The sequence below is a fragment of the Pagrus pagrus genome, assembly GCF_965226575.1.
Source record: "Pagrus pagrus genome assembly, chromosome: 11".
Taxonomy (NCBI): Eukaryota; Metazoa; Chordata; class Actinopteri; order Spariformes; family Sparidae; genus Pagrus; species Pagrus pagrus.
Window position 1 is genome coordinate 27,958,625 of NC_140195.1, and position 18,718 is coordinate 27,977,342.

General features: G+C 40.7%; 1 protein-coding gene across 1 annotated transcript in view; it reads right to left on the reverse strand.

Moving 5' to 3' along the window:
- Window positions 1-18,718, reverse strand: part of klhdc8b (kelch domain containing 8B) — a 198,537-nt gene that overhangs the window by 35,076 nt on the left and 144,743 nt on the right. The gene's annotated exons all lie outside the window — the stretch shown is intronic.

Consider the following 18,718-nt stretch of genomic DNA (forward strand, 5'->3'; position numbering starts at 1 on the left):
GGGCTAGTTGGTTAGCATGCTAACATCAGTTAATATCTCTCCAACACAATTCATAGACGTCATAACGTCAAAATAATTTTAGTTAATTTATTTAACGTTTTCAACTAAAACTCTTATGTACTGCACCTTCAAACATTTTCATTACATTTTCAACAACGACTAATGTTATGTCGACCTTCTTATAGAAGGTCATCTAAAAAACTGCACTGTGCATAAATCTCAGTCTACAACAATGCAGTGTTGACTAGGTTCTGGTCGTCAATTAGTCAACAATCCTGTGAAAACCCTGGTATCAGCTTACTTGTCAAGTCAAGTTAATTTTATTTACACAGTTTGATATCACAAATCAGCAGTTTTCCTCAAGGGGCTGTACAATGGGTACAGACTATGACAGCCTCTATCTTTGGACTATAAATAGGTTTTCTGATTTTGTACAACATAGCAAACATGTGACCATCAAATGGGTCATGGTCATCTCATGTATTCTGTATTTTGCCATTTCATCCAGATGAAGTGCCCCACATCACATATTTGAAGCTTAACGTAGGTAAATAGATTCAATGATATCGCTTTGTGGCACAAGCTCATGATGTACTGTACTTTGTTGGCTAAAAATACATATTTTCTAACATTCCAAAAAGATAATAACTTAACATTCACAATTCAACACATAGAACCAAAAAAATCAAATGAAATATCTAAATAAACGTGAACAATTAATCATCACAAGGACTTTTGCTGTCTTCTATTTCATAAGCTCACAACATTATAACGGGCCCAGTTGTATCATGGTACTGTAGCACTGCAGTAACAATTAAAAGATTTTAAAAAACTGCTGGAGTTCCCCCCAGCCTTTGTCCCTTTTTGTTTTGTTCACTTGTTTCTTCTCTCCCACTGTTTCAGTCTCATTTCCCATCTTCCTTTCCTCGTTCCCGTCATGTTTCCCCCCTAACAGGAATACTCTCTTTGTTGAGGGCTTTTTGTGGTGACAGTGTGAGGGTGTCAGATTAGTCATTTTCTCGTATAATGGCAGGGACGCCCATGAAGCAGGTTATGCATTCATTTTGAGATCAATGCAGAAAAAGCCACAGAGGTGACGAGCTCTTTTATTTCCTCTTCAAAACCTTCTGCTGTTGTTGTTGTCGTTTGCCTGCCGTTGACCTGAGTTCACATCCCCACACGATTCCTCGACTATTCATGTGCTTGATTAGATGGTGAGGCCACACAGTGATCTCTGAATAACAATACCCATCATAAGCATTCCAGCGCTTATCCAGAAGCTAACGAGCCTTACACCGCACCCAGTATTTATTTGTTGCATCACATGAACAAACTATTCATCATAAGATGGATTCAGGGGTTACAGAAGCAGTTAAGGAGCAGCCGGCACAAGAGCCACGTTCTGTGCATGGCTTATGGGGAGACCTGCTTCGGGTTCAGGCCACTTGGAATAACATATGGCACTGCATAATGAATGTATTTTTATTTTCTCCTTCCTCTCTCCATCCTGCCTTACTCATCTCCTCCTCAGACACATCTGACCACAGCTGGGAATCTACACTGTAATGACCGACGAGGAAGCTTTTCTGTCATCCTTTCAGTGAAATAATGGCTTTTTTTTTGTTGTTGTTGCCACGACTGGGATCATCTTGTTAACACAAGCAAATGCACACACACGACCACAAACACACACCATCACAAGCGCTCCCTGGGGTCTATTTATAGGCTTCTTGTGACAGCATGTCCCCACCACTAATAGTCTGAACAGGAAGCTGCTCTTTTAATCACATGCTTAGACAACAGTCATGCAACGCCTAGCCTGCAGTGAAACACCTTCATACTTAACATAATTACAGTTGTTTGCAGCACCCGTCAGTTAGAGGATGGGTTAAATATGCATGAATATAATTACCATTAAGTCCATATTTGCATACTGCCATGTCTGCAGCGTCACACCTTTGCTGCCATGCTGCATGGTGGGTAAAACGTGTAGGAGGAAAGCAGAATCACCGCGATGATCTGCTGCATTTCACTCCGGCTACAATCCTCTGAACAAGCACTGGAAGGCCACTTTTAGTAATGAAACTCATTATCAGCATCAGCTGAGAGAGGGAAAGTGATTGAAAGAGTTAGAAAGCGAGAGAAGGTGAGGTAAACAGAAGAAAAGAGAGCCGCCAGCTTCCGACTGGCTGTTTGTCTTTGATAGTTCACAAACTGAACTCCTAATCAACAGGCACCAATGTTAGCTGAGATCATTACAGCATAATTGTTTGTTAATCAGCGTCGACACAGGGAGCAGACTCAGTTACGAGGTTCAGTTATCACTGTGGGTGAAATAATTGTTTCTGTTTTGGATTTAATGTATTTATCTTGCTATACAGTAAATAAGGAATTGTTCTATTAGTGTAGTATAACTTTCTGATTCCTTCTTCACTTATTACTATAATTGTGCTTTTATGTAAAACTGTTTTTGTTTGCATGTTTGTTTCCAGAGCTCGAGTCCAGGAGAATATTCTGGTCAGTGCCTCTGGTCCTGAGTAGATGTCCACCAAAGTGACGAGAGTGTGAAATATGTGTGACAAGAGCAAGGCCACAGAGGAGGAGAGGGGAGAAGAAATTGCAAAAAGAGTTCAATGAGACAGAAAGCGACAAAAAGCGGAGACATTTAAAAAGTGAGAGGCCGGCGGGGCTGGATGAGGGGGTGAAAGTGAGAGGAGGTGGACTGCCTCAATGGACAAGATGAAAGGGCAAAAAGCTGAAAGGAAGCGGCTGGGGAGATACTGGAGGATTTTTCGATGGCCGATCTCATCAAATTCACCCAATCACACACCTAATGGATCCGACTCGGGCAACAGAACGGAAATCTTTGCACTGTTATGTGTTCTAACTTTTCAGTGTAACTTCAAAATGTGATTTGTCATCATAAATATCTGAAATCTGACCAGTGAAGCTCAGATCAAGATTGTTCAGGCTTTCAAAATTGAATCTGTTAAAGCTTCACTTTACCTTTAACATAATCTGTGCCGACCATCAGGTGAAACCAGAGGAAGGAGGGAAGGATGGGAGAAAAGAAGGCGGAGTGAAAAAAATAGATCTTAAAGATTGGGTTGACGTAACATTTCCACTACAAGATATCTTTTGGCAGATCAAAGCTCTGCATCCCAACCCTCCAAGGAGGGCTGCGCATGATTGGCACGCCATTTCTGGGAAGTACGTTTTCAGGCTGGTGGGGTTAAGGCTTTACAGTCTGTGTGAACTCTAAAATCCATATTAACTTTTACATAGGTTTCAGCTGAACAACCCTGCGTGACCAAGAAAGGAGACAGATAGAAATATCAAATCAACCCAGTGACCTGGTTCAGCTGGCAGAGACATGGACAGAATATCTTTATGCTGGGGAAAACAGTGGAGCGCTGTCAGGCGATGATTACATTGTGATGCGGGTGAAATGATGAGATGTAGAGCGGAAGAAAGACACAACACAGCGACTTCAACAAAAACCAATCACCACTTCAAGTAAAGGGTGAGAATACAGAGTTTAGTGTTTCACTTGTCAGTTAGCAGGCTCCTAACACCAGTGGCATGTGCCTGCAGTAGCAGACGCTGCCTTTGCAGGACTGCAGTTCTGGGACCCAAGCACTACTTTCTGTCCAAGTCTTTAAAGGTGCACTCTGAAGTTTTGGGGAAAAAAGTTTATTCAGAAGAGAAAGATCTTCATTGATTCATTTTTTTCCCTGCCTAAACAAACTAAATAAACAAACTCTCTTTGTTTTCATGACTGAATAAACGGAATAAACAAACTGACCTAAAGGACAACACAAGTGTTACAAAACAATGTAAAAATGATGCAAGTGGCTGATGACAAGTAACAGATTATGTTGGGTAAAGAGTCAACACAGTTTAAATAATAAGATTATTCAAACTTGATTCAATTGGTAAAACAATGAGTATGGAACAAGCATTGTACTGAGGACAGCAGCCTTCTGCTGATCTGATGGAGCTGACAGACAGATCAAACACAAACATTTATCACATTTTGAAATGTAATTATTTTGCTGGCTGGAATGATTTGTAATGATCATTAAGTCAACAATTAGTTATTATAAGACACATAGCTGGGCTAAACAGAATCGCGCTTTGGTTTTAATTAACAATCAACAAAATAATGCTATGTACAACTTTCTTTGCAGCACGCTAAGCTAACAGATGATTAAGATTAACTATTACAGTGAGCTCACATTACTCACACTTCTGTTAGCTAATATAAACCTTTTAACCAATTTGTTATTTAAATCAGTAAGATGATAGTTATTTTTAACGTTCTTGCTAAATCTAATTAAATAATATGTCGGTCGTCCAATTAGGTACTGTAGGTGGCACAGTCGCAAAAAACTAATGTCCCAGAACTGTGGTGCTGATACTGCAGCCTCCTCGACTGCGGGGACATGATATCACCTGAAAGTGAAGGATGTGCAGTACTCCAGTAGTCCCTGGTTATGGGACAGAAAAGTAGGAACACCATGCTAATTATAAAAGTGTATCACTAAGAAGTGTAGTGCACTAGCTTTGATTTGCTTTGCTCCAGTGAGAACATGCTTTCCTTTCATTATTCATGTCCTTGTAAAAATGTCATCATTTAAATTACAGATGAAATTTGAATTACTGTATCACTGCCCTCAACAGTGACTTTTTCATCTTCGTTAGTGGGCTGCGACAATAAAAGAATGAGCTTCATTCCCCTTAAAATTGCCACACAGGCAAAAGGCCATACTGGGAGCGATAGTGGAGATGTGGTGAGAAAGAAAACTAATAAATTAAGAAGACAGATAAAAGCGGGATAGAGCAATGACAGTGAATAGAGGGCAGGAAGAAGGATTAGTCACAACTGTAATACAGTGCAATAAATCTTTAATTCATTGCCATTATTCTGTCAAATATTTTTAATACTGGAGCGAGAGAGAACCGGAGTCTCTGGTGAGTGCAGAGTTCACTGACTGGTTGACCTGAATTCAAACAGACACACCCTGCGTGCTGTTGCTTGCCAGCTTACAACTAGGGTTGCCACCCCGTCCCAAGTTGCCTTGAACGCAGCATCATGCCACCCACATTCAGTCTCTTACAGCTAGTACACCACCTACTCATAGGGGTCGTTGGTTTGGTTGGTTAGTATTAGGCATGAGGAATGAGAGATTGTCAGTAATAGGGCGAGAGAGTGTGGGCCTCGCGGCGGCCGGTCTTCTCACAGGAAGCCAGTGGGGACATGTCTGCGGCTGCCCCGGGGATGTTATATCACATCGGGCTGCCCCTGGTACTCCGCCTCATGCACCACTCAAACAAAAACAGATGCAGAAATACAGACATGAGTGGGATGATTCAAATGCTTGGCTTTCCCGCAGTGTCAGGACAGACAAAAACCAGCAGTCCCACAGTTCTTCGTATCCCAAGCATCTCCTGAGGCTGATACAGTAAGCTGCTTAGTCACTTCTATGACAGGATATCACGTTATATTCAGATTATATTTAAGGTCTGGCTGTATTTACTCGCACATAAATGAACCACATCACATACAAGGGACTGATTCCCTGGTTAGATCTCAGTCCCTGAGGTGGGCTGCCTTCATGTGGACTGGCCTCAATAGTAGGCTGTGTGATGCACGAACACTGATTGATTTGAATATGAATCAGTATAAATGTATCGCCCTTGATGTGAAGAAAATACACAATTATTATATGTTATTAACTAGTGCTTTATCAATCTGAAAAACTGCACCTTCAGTACTATCGAATTAACAGGATATAATGTTAAGAATAAAATAGTGTTTTACTTTCTATGACTCTGTGGTGGCATCAGCCATTTTCTATGGAGTAGTCTGCTGGAGCAGCAGCATCTCAGCAGCAGGCAGGAGGAGAACTGATAAACTTATCAAGAAGGCCAGCTCCATCCTGGGATGCCCTCTTGACCCAGTGCAGGAGGTGGGAGAGAGCAGGATGATGGATAAGCTGTCATCGCTGCTGGTGAAGGAGTCCCACCCCCTGCAGGTCACTTTCACCGCACTGGTCAGCTCCTTCAAAGCATACAGTGCTGAGGTCAGTTTCATTCTATTTCATATTGTTCTGAGTCATTTCCTGACAATGTTAATTAGGAACACTGCCAAAATATTTATGGACAAATAACTTAATTTTGTGCTCAAGTTAAAAAAATAAAGGTGTTGCTAAAACAGCAATATGATCTAAAGCTAGACACATTATAAGAGAGGAGACCAACCACTTGAAGCATTTTGATGGAAAAGAGATGGTCTGCAGGTCCAATATGAGCATGACTACATCTACCTCAGCAGACTGCTCCACTGGTCCTGGCCTGCAGTTTGTAAGTATTTATGTTGAGCGGGTACTCAACAAGTTGCACAGTTATATTATACAATGCACAAATATGAGTTATGTACAGATCAGGGCTGACTGCCAAACATGTCATAACGCCATGATGAAAGTCAGCCATATTATCTGAATATGTTATTTATTTATTTTTATATCGATGATGTGTCATATTTTTCACAGACTTCAGCATCAGGTATTCAGTGCAGAGTATCAGCTCAGACTGAATGTGAATGTTAGATGCTCAGGAGAGGCAGATTGCATCGTACAGCAGTCAGACTGAGCCACACAGCGGATGGTCGGCAGATCATTGTGGCAACATGCTCACCTGTGATGAAGAGGGCCCATGCTGGCCTCAAACATAGAGGGGAGCCTTCATGGACCGATAACACTCCCTTGGTCTCTCTGCTGTTGACGCACAGCTGTGTAGGTGGCCCTCCCCTTGGTCTTACAATCACCCAGTCAGGAGGTGAAAATGTGATCTCTCAGGGATTGTCCCTTCCACCTGAAGATGCCTTCTCAGGCTGAGGAAAACCAGGTCCTCAAATATTTATCACAGACTACAGATGACAGCCGAGCAGCGTGGGCAGTCATCCATAGGGCCTTTCCAGAAGCCAAAATTGTTCCGTGGAGCCTTCATCTGCTGCAGGCTGTGTGGAAATGACTGTGGAAAAAGGACCACAACATCCATATGGCTGACGGGCAGGCCCTCTTCACTGCAGTGAAGCAAATCCTGTACGCCAGGCAAGAGAGTGAGGAACTGGGCTTCCATCAGCATTACTGCTGCCTGTTAAGTGTGTTTAGTCAGTAGCTTTGATTGCTGTGTTAGAATTACAGTCCAGAGGGGGCTAGTTAATTCACCTGTACATTTTGTTTTGATTCATATGGCAGCTACAACAACTTCATGACATACCTGCTCACCTTTATGGCCGTAAAGAGTGTTGAGCACTGTGTTAAAGAACAACGATGTCTGTCTGGGGAAATCATATGAACAACTACACAGAAGAGCAATGAGGATTTTTAAAGACAACATTCTGCATCAAGCCAATTTTTCCAGTGTGCCACAGTAATGTCCCACTGATATATATCATAAGGGACACATTACTGATGCTGCCACTGGACAGTGGGATGTTTTCAAGGTTCTCGATAAAGAACAGTGATCTGAGGTGCAGGTTAATTGGACAGGTTATATTAAAACTGGTACAAGAAAAGCACTTACACCTTCTTATTGAAGTGGAATTAATATGTGTTTTTATAGAACATCATGTCCTGTCTGAATCCATGGAGCTAAGAGGCAAGTTAATTCAAATAATTAGAATAAAAATAAAGCAAAGATCTTGCAAAATATTGAAAAAAGTACAGATATCTGTACAGTACAATACATAGAGAATACTATAGAACTCCTATAGAGATAATAGCTGATAAAGTGTCCCAATATGCAAAACCTTTTCCTAGTGTTTTACATTTTATTTCTGGTATGTGTAGACAGATCAGATGGATCAGCTTCTGACCATGTCATGTTAACACTGTAGACATGAAGTTGTGTTGTGACAGTGAGAAGTAGCACTCCATGATCAAGGAGTTTTCAGCCATGGTGCAGAGCAATGAAGGAATGGAGCAGCATTAGTCTAGATGAAGACTTTTTCCAGGCTAAAGTATGTAATGCACATGTTTGGTCATCAGCCTGGCCTCACAGTGAGCACAGTGAGAAAAGTCAGGCTTGGACGCTGACTCACTGCTGGGAGGTGTTGGAAGCATACACTACTGCTACTGGTACCCAGAAAGAGTTGAGTCTGGCACTCACAGCCTGCCCTGAGTGGTAGAGGCGTGTCGCAGCGATCCAAAATCATTAATGCTCCACCACCAGCTTTCCACCTTCCTCCTTGCCTCCTCTCTAAACAGGTTGGACACTCCACCAAAAGCAAAGAAAAATATTTTAAATGACATGAAAAGACTTTCAAAATGAAAAAGATACATCACCAGATCAGATTTATATTTCTACTGTTTTATTTGTTGGTTTTTGCATACACAGTACAAGCACACGTTGTGTCTGTGTGATGTTGAAGTTTATTCTTGTTTTTCATGCACGTCAAAGTAATTAGTGTTTAACTTACTGGAAATATCTATTTGACCAACAGGTTATCTATAAAGCAGCTCTAATGCAACACATTTGACTCCGCGCACAGAGCACCCAGACACAAGACGCCTGGAAGGCAACGATGACGTCTGTCGGTGAGCAGCAGCTCTCGCCTGTTATTTAGCTGAGTGAATACACTGTGTTACCATGCTAATATTCTTGACCTTGAGGAGTTGAGCTTTTAGTTAAAAGCACTGGGTCGATTCACAAAATGAATATATACTTCAGAGAAAAGAAAATATGCTGAAGGATGAGAACACAATGTGAATCCTGGATGGCACCGTCAGACTTCCAACATAACAGAGGCTGCCATACTATGTTCCCAGTCTCTTTTCATCATACACACTGTAGCATCTGATTTCACTCCAGCCCCTGTAGCCTACAGAGGCTGGAGTGAAATGGGAATCAGTATGCATGAGGATGGTGTTTTATCTATCTTTCATTGCCAGTCTAAAAATACTGTGTATATCAGCATGGCTCACATGTTTTCAACCACTGTCACTTGTATTCAAGCATACAGCCCCATATAGGCCTTATACTGTACACCTTTAACATCCCCCATCATAAGTGGACATACACACACAGAAACACACAGAAACACACCATATCACTGTCCATAGAGCAGAGTTGAAGGGAGGTGTAGGTGGAAATGGTAAACAGTAGCCTACATACTGCAGTATATTCTGCTGGTAAGTATACCTTGAGCTCTTGTCAGTAAATGAACAAACTCTCCTAACAATACACCATGCATCAAGTCAATTTCTGTGTTTGCCATTTAGTTCAAAACCCAGATGGAGAAAGCTATCGTAGCTTATAAGCTGTGTCGCATCACCACTTTTACAGAGCCCTGCTGAGTTGACATAAAGTGCTCAAAAGAGGAATGTTTTTGCAAACAGATATAAGACATACTGAGATATACTGAAAACTTATCTACCAGTTAGCGGTCAAGTTGATAAGCTAATTAGTTAGCTTGGAGAGCTATTTGTGAGTTGCACTGGTATGCTCCAGGAGGGCTAGCGTTGGAGCCCTTAACTCGTGGGATACAGTAGTTCACCAACCAGCCTTGCAATTTGTCACTTTAGATCAACAGGTTTCTAGAAATATATGCAAACAGTAATTGTGTAGCTAACTTAACCATTAACTGACTAAGCTAATGTTAGCTTGAATGACCAGTTAAGAGTGAAGAGTAAGAGGTAATATGAGTATGATTGAACATATCTGACCTAAAACTTGATGAATGCTGTTTAAAGGATAACTACCGTTTTCTACAACCTGGACCTTATTTCTGGCAAAATATATGATCATTTACTCACCCAGATAACTTTGGTGTCATTCGGCGTCGTTCGGACGAAATTAGATCCAGTGTAGCGCCGATATATCCATATAATGGGAGAGACGGGGCAGCGACACACAGCCTCTATATAACGCATTATCTGCCACGAAACTAGTTCATTTCATCAATATTTTGTTATGAAATGCTAGCGCTATTCCCCTCTGAGTCCGGGCTCGTCCGTTATCAACATCCGGGGTCAAACTAGCGGTAGCAGCTACAGGTAAAGGTCCAGGTCAGAGGTAGTAGATCAGCCTACAGACCCCGGATGTTGACAATAGACGAGCCCGGACTCAGAGGCTAATAGCGCTAGCATTTCATAACAAAATATTGATGAAATGAACTAGTTTCGTGGCAGATAATGCGTTATATAGAGGCTGTGTGTCGATGCCCCGTCTCTCCCATTATATGGATATATCGCCGCTACACTGGATCTAATTTCGTCCGAACGACGCCGAATGACACCAAAGTTATCTGGGTGAGTACATGACCATATATTTTGCCAGAAATAAGGTCCAGGTTGTAAAAAACGGTAGTTATCCTTTAATACTGAAAACTATTGATACCAAAATCAGACCATTATGAAGCAGGTTATGTCTTTCCAGACAAATCTGGAATATAAAATCTCCTTCTTCCCATGAAAAAACCAGAGTATTAAAGGGTGCGTTTGTAGTCACTCCGAGTGTCAGAGCACACTGGACCGTTCGTAAATTTGGAGTGCTGAAATCTACCATTCGGTAGACCACACTCTTGGAGGAGCCGAGCGCCAAGTCAGTATCATGAACAGTTAAAATGGCAGGAATAGCTAAATGTGATATAGCAGAAATATATAGAAAAGAGTGGGCTGTCCGTGTGTGTAACGTTAAGCTAATTGTTAGCTAGTAGTCTGCGTCTCTGAAACGTATTTTCATATGGAGGACCACAATGTCATGGAAATAGTAATAAAGCATTTAAGTGATGGTACAATAAATATAGGCATTAATAAATTAGTTTAGAAATTAATTTATTTTAATAAATAGACTAAATTACAAGTAATTTGATAATTTGATGGGTAATAAAAAGAGGAATTAGAGATAGACTTTATTTATTTATGAAATATTAATTAATCAATTATTACTTCAAATTAAAAAGGGATTTGGCATTAACAGTGTAATGACATTGTCACATGATGCACTGTGGCCAAAAAATACTTTTTTGAGCTTAACAGCCCCGGCGAAATAACTCATTTGACTGTCATAACTGGAGCCATTCGGTCCACTAACATTTGGAAAGTCTAGAAGAACCACACGATTACGGCTCGGTCAGCGAAAGTCTCTAGTGCGCTCGCTTCAAATGCACATCCAGGCATGACATACATCTGCGGATGACAATAAGCAATCAGAGCACTTGTTACATCGGCTAATTTGCATTGCTGTCACAGAAAGGCTAAATGGCTAAGCAAATTGAATAGCTAATAGGAAAAGGAAAAGCAGCGGGTAAATGTAAATGCAGATAGAAATGGAAATTGTCCTTTTAAATGCCTGGTTAAAACCTGTGTTTTTTATTCGATGTGTAATCCAGCTATTCATTTGTCTTTTTAAACTGCATTCTCAAATAGATTTTTAAATTCCATTATTTATTCATGAAATCATTACTGTATTTTTAAATGATGTACTTATTGACTGTTAAATGTTGTTTTTGTAAATCCCTTTTTAATTTGGACTATTCACTGATGGATGAGTATTTCATTGTATATTGTAAATTCTATTTATAAATGCTCTTTTTATTGCCCATTAAAATATCAAATAAAGAATTACTTTGTAATTTAGTCTATTTATTAATAGATTCATACTTTAATTTGTAAACTCATTTATTAATGCCTATATTTATTGTACAATTAGTTAAATGCTTTATTTCTATTTCTGTTACACTTGAAGGCACATTGCTACAGTAGTATGTCTCATCTTCTCTAACAGTCATCCTCACAGTTGCAAAGTTCTTACAGAAGAGGCGCTACATTTCTATTGGAATACATAATGATAGCAAAGTTTTTCTTGCATATAGTTGACCCGTTCGTTAATTCATGTAGAAAGTGTGTGCCACGCTGTCATGTTAGTGCAGAGCATCATATTGTATTTAAGAACACACCCAACATGTAGCTTTAGACTCCTGTTGATGGACAGAACTTTAGAAAACACTCTTTTAATTGCTAGTAATCATCTTTGGCCTAATGATATGTTACAGCTGTTATCATTAACCCAAAAGACATGTATGATACTAGTAGTCACAGGAGTAGTGAGAATTTGTTGCAGTCTTGTTTTGTTGGCATCAAATGTACCCATAATGCTGTGCAACTCTAAGAAAGAGGTATTAAAAACCAAAAGTGAATGAAGAGAGCAGCATCAGAGTTAGCCTGTGATTGCTAACCAGTTAACACAGTTAATGTTTACAGGTGTGACGACCCAACTTCAAAAGCTGCTGTGTTGTAAATTAAACTTGCATACAAGAATGATCTGCCCCCAGTTCTTCAGCTGTGTGCCTTCTGTTAGTAGACGATACTGTCTCTTCCACACAGCAATGACTCACAGTCAACACCAGAACAACCATTAACCCTGCATGTCGCTTTGCCTCTCACCAGCCACGGATGCTGATGTAGAGAACATTAAAATGCAAATCACCATGATTAAAACATCTCGCAGACTGTACAAAAATGAACAGGTAATGGGCCTGCTCAGTATTAGCAAGAGGCCCAGAGGGTTATAACCTCTATTAAAGAGCATAATCACACAGCAGCTCTGTTCAACATTCACACATATGATTGTTGTGCCACTAAATTAAACTTGCCGCACCAATCAAAATGTACTTGCAGTGTTTTCCTCTCGTGTCTTCTGTCTTTTTCATTCCTCATTTTCGTTCTCTCATCCTATCTGCTCTGTGACTCTGTAGTCTCACTGGCAGCCGCTGTGTTTCGCGTCTGAAGCCTCAGGTGGACACTACATATGAATATGTTGCTGTTGCTGTTATTGTTGTTGCTTTGGTGGGAAGCGCCACGGTACGCTCGCTTGTGTCTCCGCTCTTGTGATGTATAATCTCTGCGCGTCAATCACAGCGCCGGCGCCGAGCCCGCTAACACCCCACCACCCTCCGCACCCCCACGGACACCGGCAAGACACACTCAGAGGAGTAGAAAGAGAAAGAGGAGGAAATAGATGGAGAAAAACACTCAATCCTGAGCGACAACTGTTAAGCAGGGAAACTAAGCACACACAGAAACACACATACACACACACACATACAAGTAGGTATATGAAAATCCACACAAGGCTCGATTCAAGCTCTGCTGCCTATACGCAAACGCATATGAAATGTCAACACTCCCACTTTCCACATGTGAAATACTTAATACATAGGTACATGCATTAACACATACTGTTGAATGTGTGTGACACATGTACTACGTGAGGAAAGTGTTCAGTACCTTCCTTTATCTAGAGGACATCTTAGTATTGTAAACCCAGTGAGTGCTACCTGCCCAGCACGAGATGGCAGCAGATGAAATTAGTGACTAGCTTGGTGTGCGCCAGGGACAGTCTTGTAGTGTGGCGAAGGCATAATGAGTCACATATTTTTCTCAGGTGTAGATCGAAACAGTCATAAGAGTACCATCATTATTCAACGTTCTTTGGAAGGAGACACACGTGACTCCAAATGAATGCTAATCTTGCTTTGTGTCTCCTGACTGCATAAATAGGCAAATGTTTGTTGACCCATTTGCCATAACAACTTTATAAGTTCTGTTAATATTGTGTTTCCAGCTTGTTGCACGGCCTTGTTTGTGATTAAACTCTGTATTAAACTGAGACTGTTTTGTTACCACTTGTAGAATGTTTAAGTCCTGTGAAGCACATAATACACTTTGTGTTATCAAAGTGCAATACAAATAACAAATAGTTCAGTTAGTATCATTATCGTTACTTCTATTACAACAGTGCTGCATCCACACCTAAATCACACAGAGGCAATGGTGCTTTCACTCTACTTTCAAGTCTGGGCTGCCTCTCAAAGGCGAGGCGTGAATGAGGCCTGATAGTTGAGAAAAAGGCCATTATCCCTCAAAGCCAAACACATTAAACCTGACTGGAAGGATTCACAGAAGCAGGAGGATAAATCGAACGTTATATCGCAAGCTGACAGGCACAGGGGGGAGTGAAAGGATGCATTGTTAATATAGATGGAAGAAGGTTAGACTCGCTTGATTTTACACGTAAATGCTGCACACGGTGGCGAACACTCAGAGGGGGGGATATTTTCTCGAATGAGCAACCACATAATCCTGACATCTGCACACATGGAGACACCTCCCATTCTTCACCACCCGTCTCCAAGTCCCTCCACAAATGCACGTAGGCGTTTGCTTAGTCTCTCTCACACACAAACACACAAAAAACTTGCATATTTGAAGACATGAAGCAGCCGCCTAATAATATCTTTTTGTGGCTTAATCCATTCATCCAACAGTGAGCAGCTAAATCATCATTTGTAGAATATCTAATCATCAGTTATTTCTGTCTGGTGTCTGTGTGTGTGTGTGTGGGGGGGGGGGGGGGCGTATTTGTTACTTATTGGGGACCCTTTCAAGTATATACAAAGACTCTGTCGGCATATAAAGTAAATGCTTTTTTTAGTTAGTTAGTTGGTTGTTTGGTTGGTTTATCAGCATGATTACACAAAATCTACTGAACAGATTTCCATAGAGGATGGGTCTCAGCCCAGAATAGACCACATTAACTACAGTATAGTGACAATGGTGGCAGGTCCTTATAAAGGGATGGATCCAAGGGTTGCTTAAGTTCCTTGTTTCAAAAAATGACCACGGGATCCTCTAACTGTCAAGGGGAGAGCTGTGTGTGATTGTCACAACCTCTTACATGCGCACTATAATGTATGAAAATGTTCTTTCTGATCCTACCTCATATGCAGGTGCATTTGGTTATTTGCCTCTGGCTACAAATAACCAAGGGTGTGCCGCCAGGCCCTGGACACAGCTTCACTCCACTGCACTTCACACCATGTCCCGTGAGTTAAGTAAAGCCCAGAATGTGAAATCAGTAAATAAAGTGCTCAAAACAATCTTCAGCTGTACAGCCCTGGTGAGGAAGCTTAGAAATTTGATTGCTCATCAAACGGATTACTTGTCCAAAACACTATGAATCTTAGCTAGAGTGATTAGCTTGCTCTTCAGTTTTCTTTTCTCTCTGCAACTCTTGTTGCAATGCTTGTCACTCAAGCTGAATCAAATCACGACTCACTGCACAGAGCTTTGAGCAACAGTCATCGAACTATCTACTGTATCTATAAGATATATAATGAATCATCTTAGTTTCAGGGAGGATATTTTCAGGCATCGCCGTACTGAATCTAACAGCATTTAGGCTCCGGGGACTGAAAAGACTGAGTCTATGACGCTACATTAGATGAAAAATGTATGTCAAAGTAGACAGCCCCTGTTCAGCAAATGGAAATGTTTTCCATTCATCCATCATGCATACTTCACACTCAACTTGAAGTGTGCACTCACATACAGTATTCCGCTGCGTGCCCACACATCAGAACGTGTGTAGGCCAGTTCTACATTTACATTATCAGTTCCTTTTCACGTATGAACATGGCAAGTTTATCATAACATCAACATTCAAACTCCAGGTGAGACTCAAGAGTGGCTCTGAACTTCTCACTCTGCTCATAAAAATTAACGGCCCAGAATAGGATTTAAATCATCGAGTGATGATAAAAGCCATAAAATAAGAGCATCATTACACTTTCCCAACAGGAATTCATTATTATTGTGAGATGAATCATATTGTGATACTGATATCCACAGCAGCGGAACGTATGTGTCCCAGAGAGTTCAACGGGAAACAGAATTAATTTCTATGATAATCCATCAACATATCTGATAATCAACATACCTGCAGTGTTAACATACCTGCAGAGTCTGCACCTGCTGCTGCATTGATTCATCCACTTATGACAGTGAGTCTGAGTCTTTGTATCCACATCACGCTCACCTTGTCACCACCTTTAATACTCAATATCTTGTAAATTAATCTTTTGAAATCTTGACAAAGGCAGTACAGGAACAGTAGCTCCAGCAGCGCAATCATTCCTGAGCCTCTCACTGAGATTGTCTTACCACGTGCCCTTCTCTGCGTCTTCAACCAAAGCATCACCTGTCAATGGGCAGGACAGAAATAGTTTCTGCTCTTACGATAATGGCCTGCAGTTTAGCGTAGCAGTAGCTCTTGTAAACCCAGCCAATAACAACAAACACTGTTAGCATTAGTGTCAGAATCTCCCTCAGCACTATAAATTATTGTCACATTTGATGTGGTAGCCCTGACATGGGTGTGTTAGGGTGCTTATACAGACTGTCTGATCCTACAAGTTTTACATTGCATGTACTCTGTCACTGTACAAGATGGGTCCAAATAAAGTCTTGGCTGCAGTCTGTGTCAGACTGTATTATATTATTTTAAGGCATGTCAGATGGTGCAGTGAATTTTGGTAAATCGTAGCACTATGATGCACGGTAAGTAGATAAAAATAATACTCTAAAAACATGAGAACAGACAATGAATGTCTTACAGACCTGGATATGGTGGCACAGCTCTGTCTTGCGTCCAATTTTGGCCAGTAGCAACTCACAGTATTGCAGTGAAAAATATTCCCCATCACCATCATTAAAGAGATGTCTGTAACACTGTTGACAGGACAACTCAAACTGCAAACAAGATCAATTATGACCCTTTCTATCTGAATTTTTGATAGTAGAAAGTGGGCCGCATAACCAAGAAGTAAACCCGGAAGCGGGAAAACTTTTTTGGCAAATGTGCCCAAACCCCATGAACAGCGGCAGGCTTTGAAGCCAACTTTTGTAGTGGCCAAACTGTGTATTTACATCGTCGTGTGATGCACTGCGGCCCAAAAATACTTTTCCCCAGAAACTAACATTGTGAAAGAAGCGTAATCTGTAAAACGTTCGATACATTTTTTTGAGCGTCACAACCCCAGTGAAATGACTCGTTTGACTATCAGAATTTGAGCCATTAGGTCCAGCAAAATTTGGAAAGTAGGAAGAATCATTGTATCTCTATTAAAGTTACCCTCCTCTCTAGTGCGCCCGCTCTATGGGCCACACAACGTGGAAGATCTGGGTGAACTAGAGCCGATTCCAATGTCAGGGAGTAGCCTCTGTTGCTGACCTATTACTGTAAGTCATGCCTAGCCTCATGCCATTGTTTAACCCTCCATCATCCCAGTAGGGCCTCAGTGTTAATTCACCCTTTAGCCAACAGCCCACTTATGCTGAGTTACATAAAAGTTAAACCATGCTAATCCCCTAAAAATGACTTACAATCCAGAGCTCTAACACTGTTTCCGAGCTGCTGGGACCCATCTGGAATATCAGATGTGCCATTCTTGTTAATATCAGGCATAATTACATGAATATATGACTGAATCACACTCAGTTTTGATGGTGCTTAAAATAGGATTTGGAGCAGATGTTATGATGCTAGCACAAAAATACAAAATAATACCAAGGACTTATTAAAGCTTATCAAATCTGAAATCATCCTATTCTCAAGGTAATTATATATTTTGTTTTGGGTTTTAATCCTTCACAGTGTAGTAAAATGAAAAAAAAATGTATGAGTAGTTAAGTTAAAATCACTGATTTGTACACTTTATCTAAATCAGCACACAAGTTATTACCTATGTTGCAGAAATGCATTTGTTTAGTTATGTTTAATGCAGCAGCATTAAAAGTGAGCAATAACTTGTCAGAAAAAAGCCCCATGGGAGCATCCATTTGTTTCTGGTGCAGGGAAGGACTTTCTCTATCTTCCTCACCATCAGCTTTGATACGATCTGACTCAACTGATGCATAATCTTACTATATTTGGGTCGGATTATGAGAACAGAACAGATCATGTTCTCCCTCAGTTCAAAGTGCTCCAGGGTGGCATTACGTGCATTGTGAGAAACCCCACCAGTTCTTTTGGGCGGCATACAAGACGGCTTCTCTGGTCTTGTGTATCCAAATGTATCAAACTAGGACAGACTTTACTTCAAATTCCCTAAAATTAAATTACAAAAGAATAATGGGTCGTGCACTTTTACACTATATTTGTCCAATGTTTAGATCTCAAAGTGTTACCGCCTGACCCTGAGGTTGAAAAATATGATAGAAAAGTACTTTTCACATCAGCTTCTGACCTGTTCTTTGTTTGTTTTTTGACTTTTGCCTTATGGCCTGAACCTTATGAGCTTTAGTAGTGCATTTTGTGCCTTTGTATTGTCTTGAGGGTGCTTTATGTAACATTTTGGCAGCAATTACGAAGAAATTTTGCAGCATTTAGAGGTTTGTACAGGGTTTAAACCTTGCTATGGAAGTACCACAGTAATGAATGAATGTTGACTGAAAGAGATGAAGCTGTTCTCATACTGAGAGTTGAACCCAGACTGGCTTTCCCCCAGGTGGCCCGGGTTCAACTCCCAGTATGGGCACAGTTTAATCTCTTTTAGTCAACTCTAATCAGACATTACACTCATGTACCTCTGTAGCATGGTCAAAACTAGACATCAACCCTGTACACACAGTATTAATTAAATCTCTACATAGGAATTTTTCTCTAAATGGTCCTAAATTGTGACTTATAGCACCTTTAAATTCTATACGTCATTCCCACCAGTCCAGCAGGGACAGACTGAGAATAGCAAAATAGTCTTGGACAATAATCATGGACCAGCCACACTTTATAGGAATTAAGTTATGCTGTAAAATAAAATGTAATAACTTAAATGAACTGTCATTATATATAGAATGATATATAAAACATG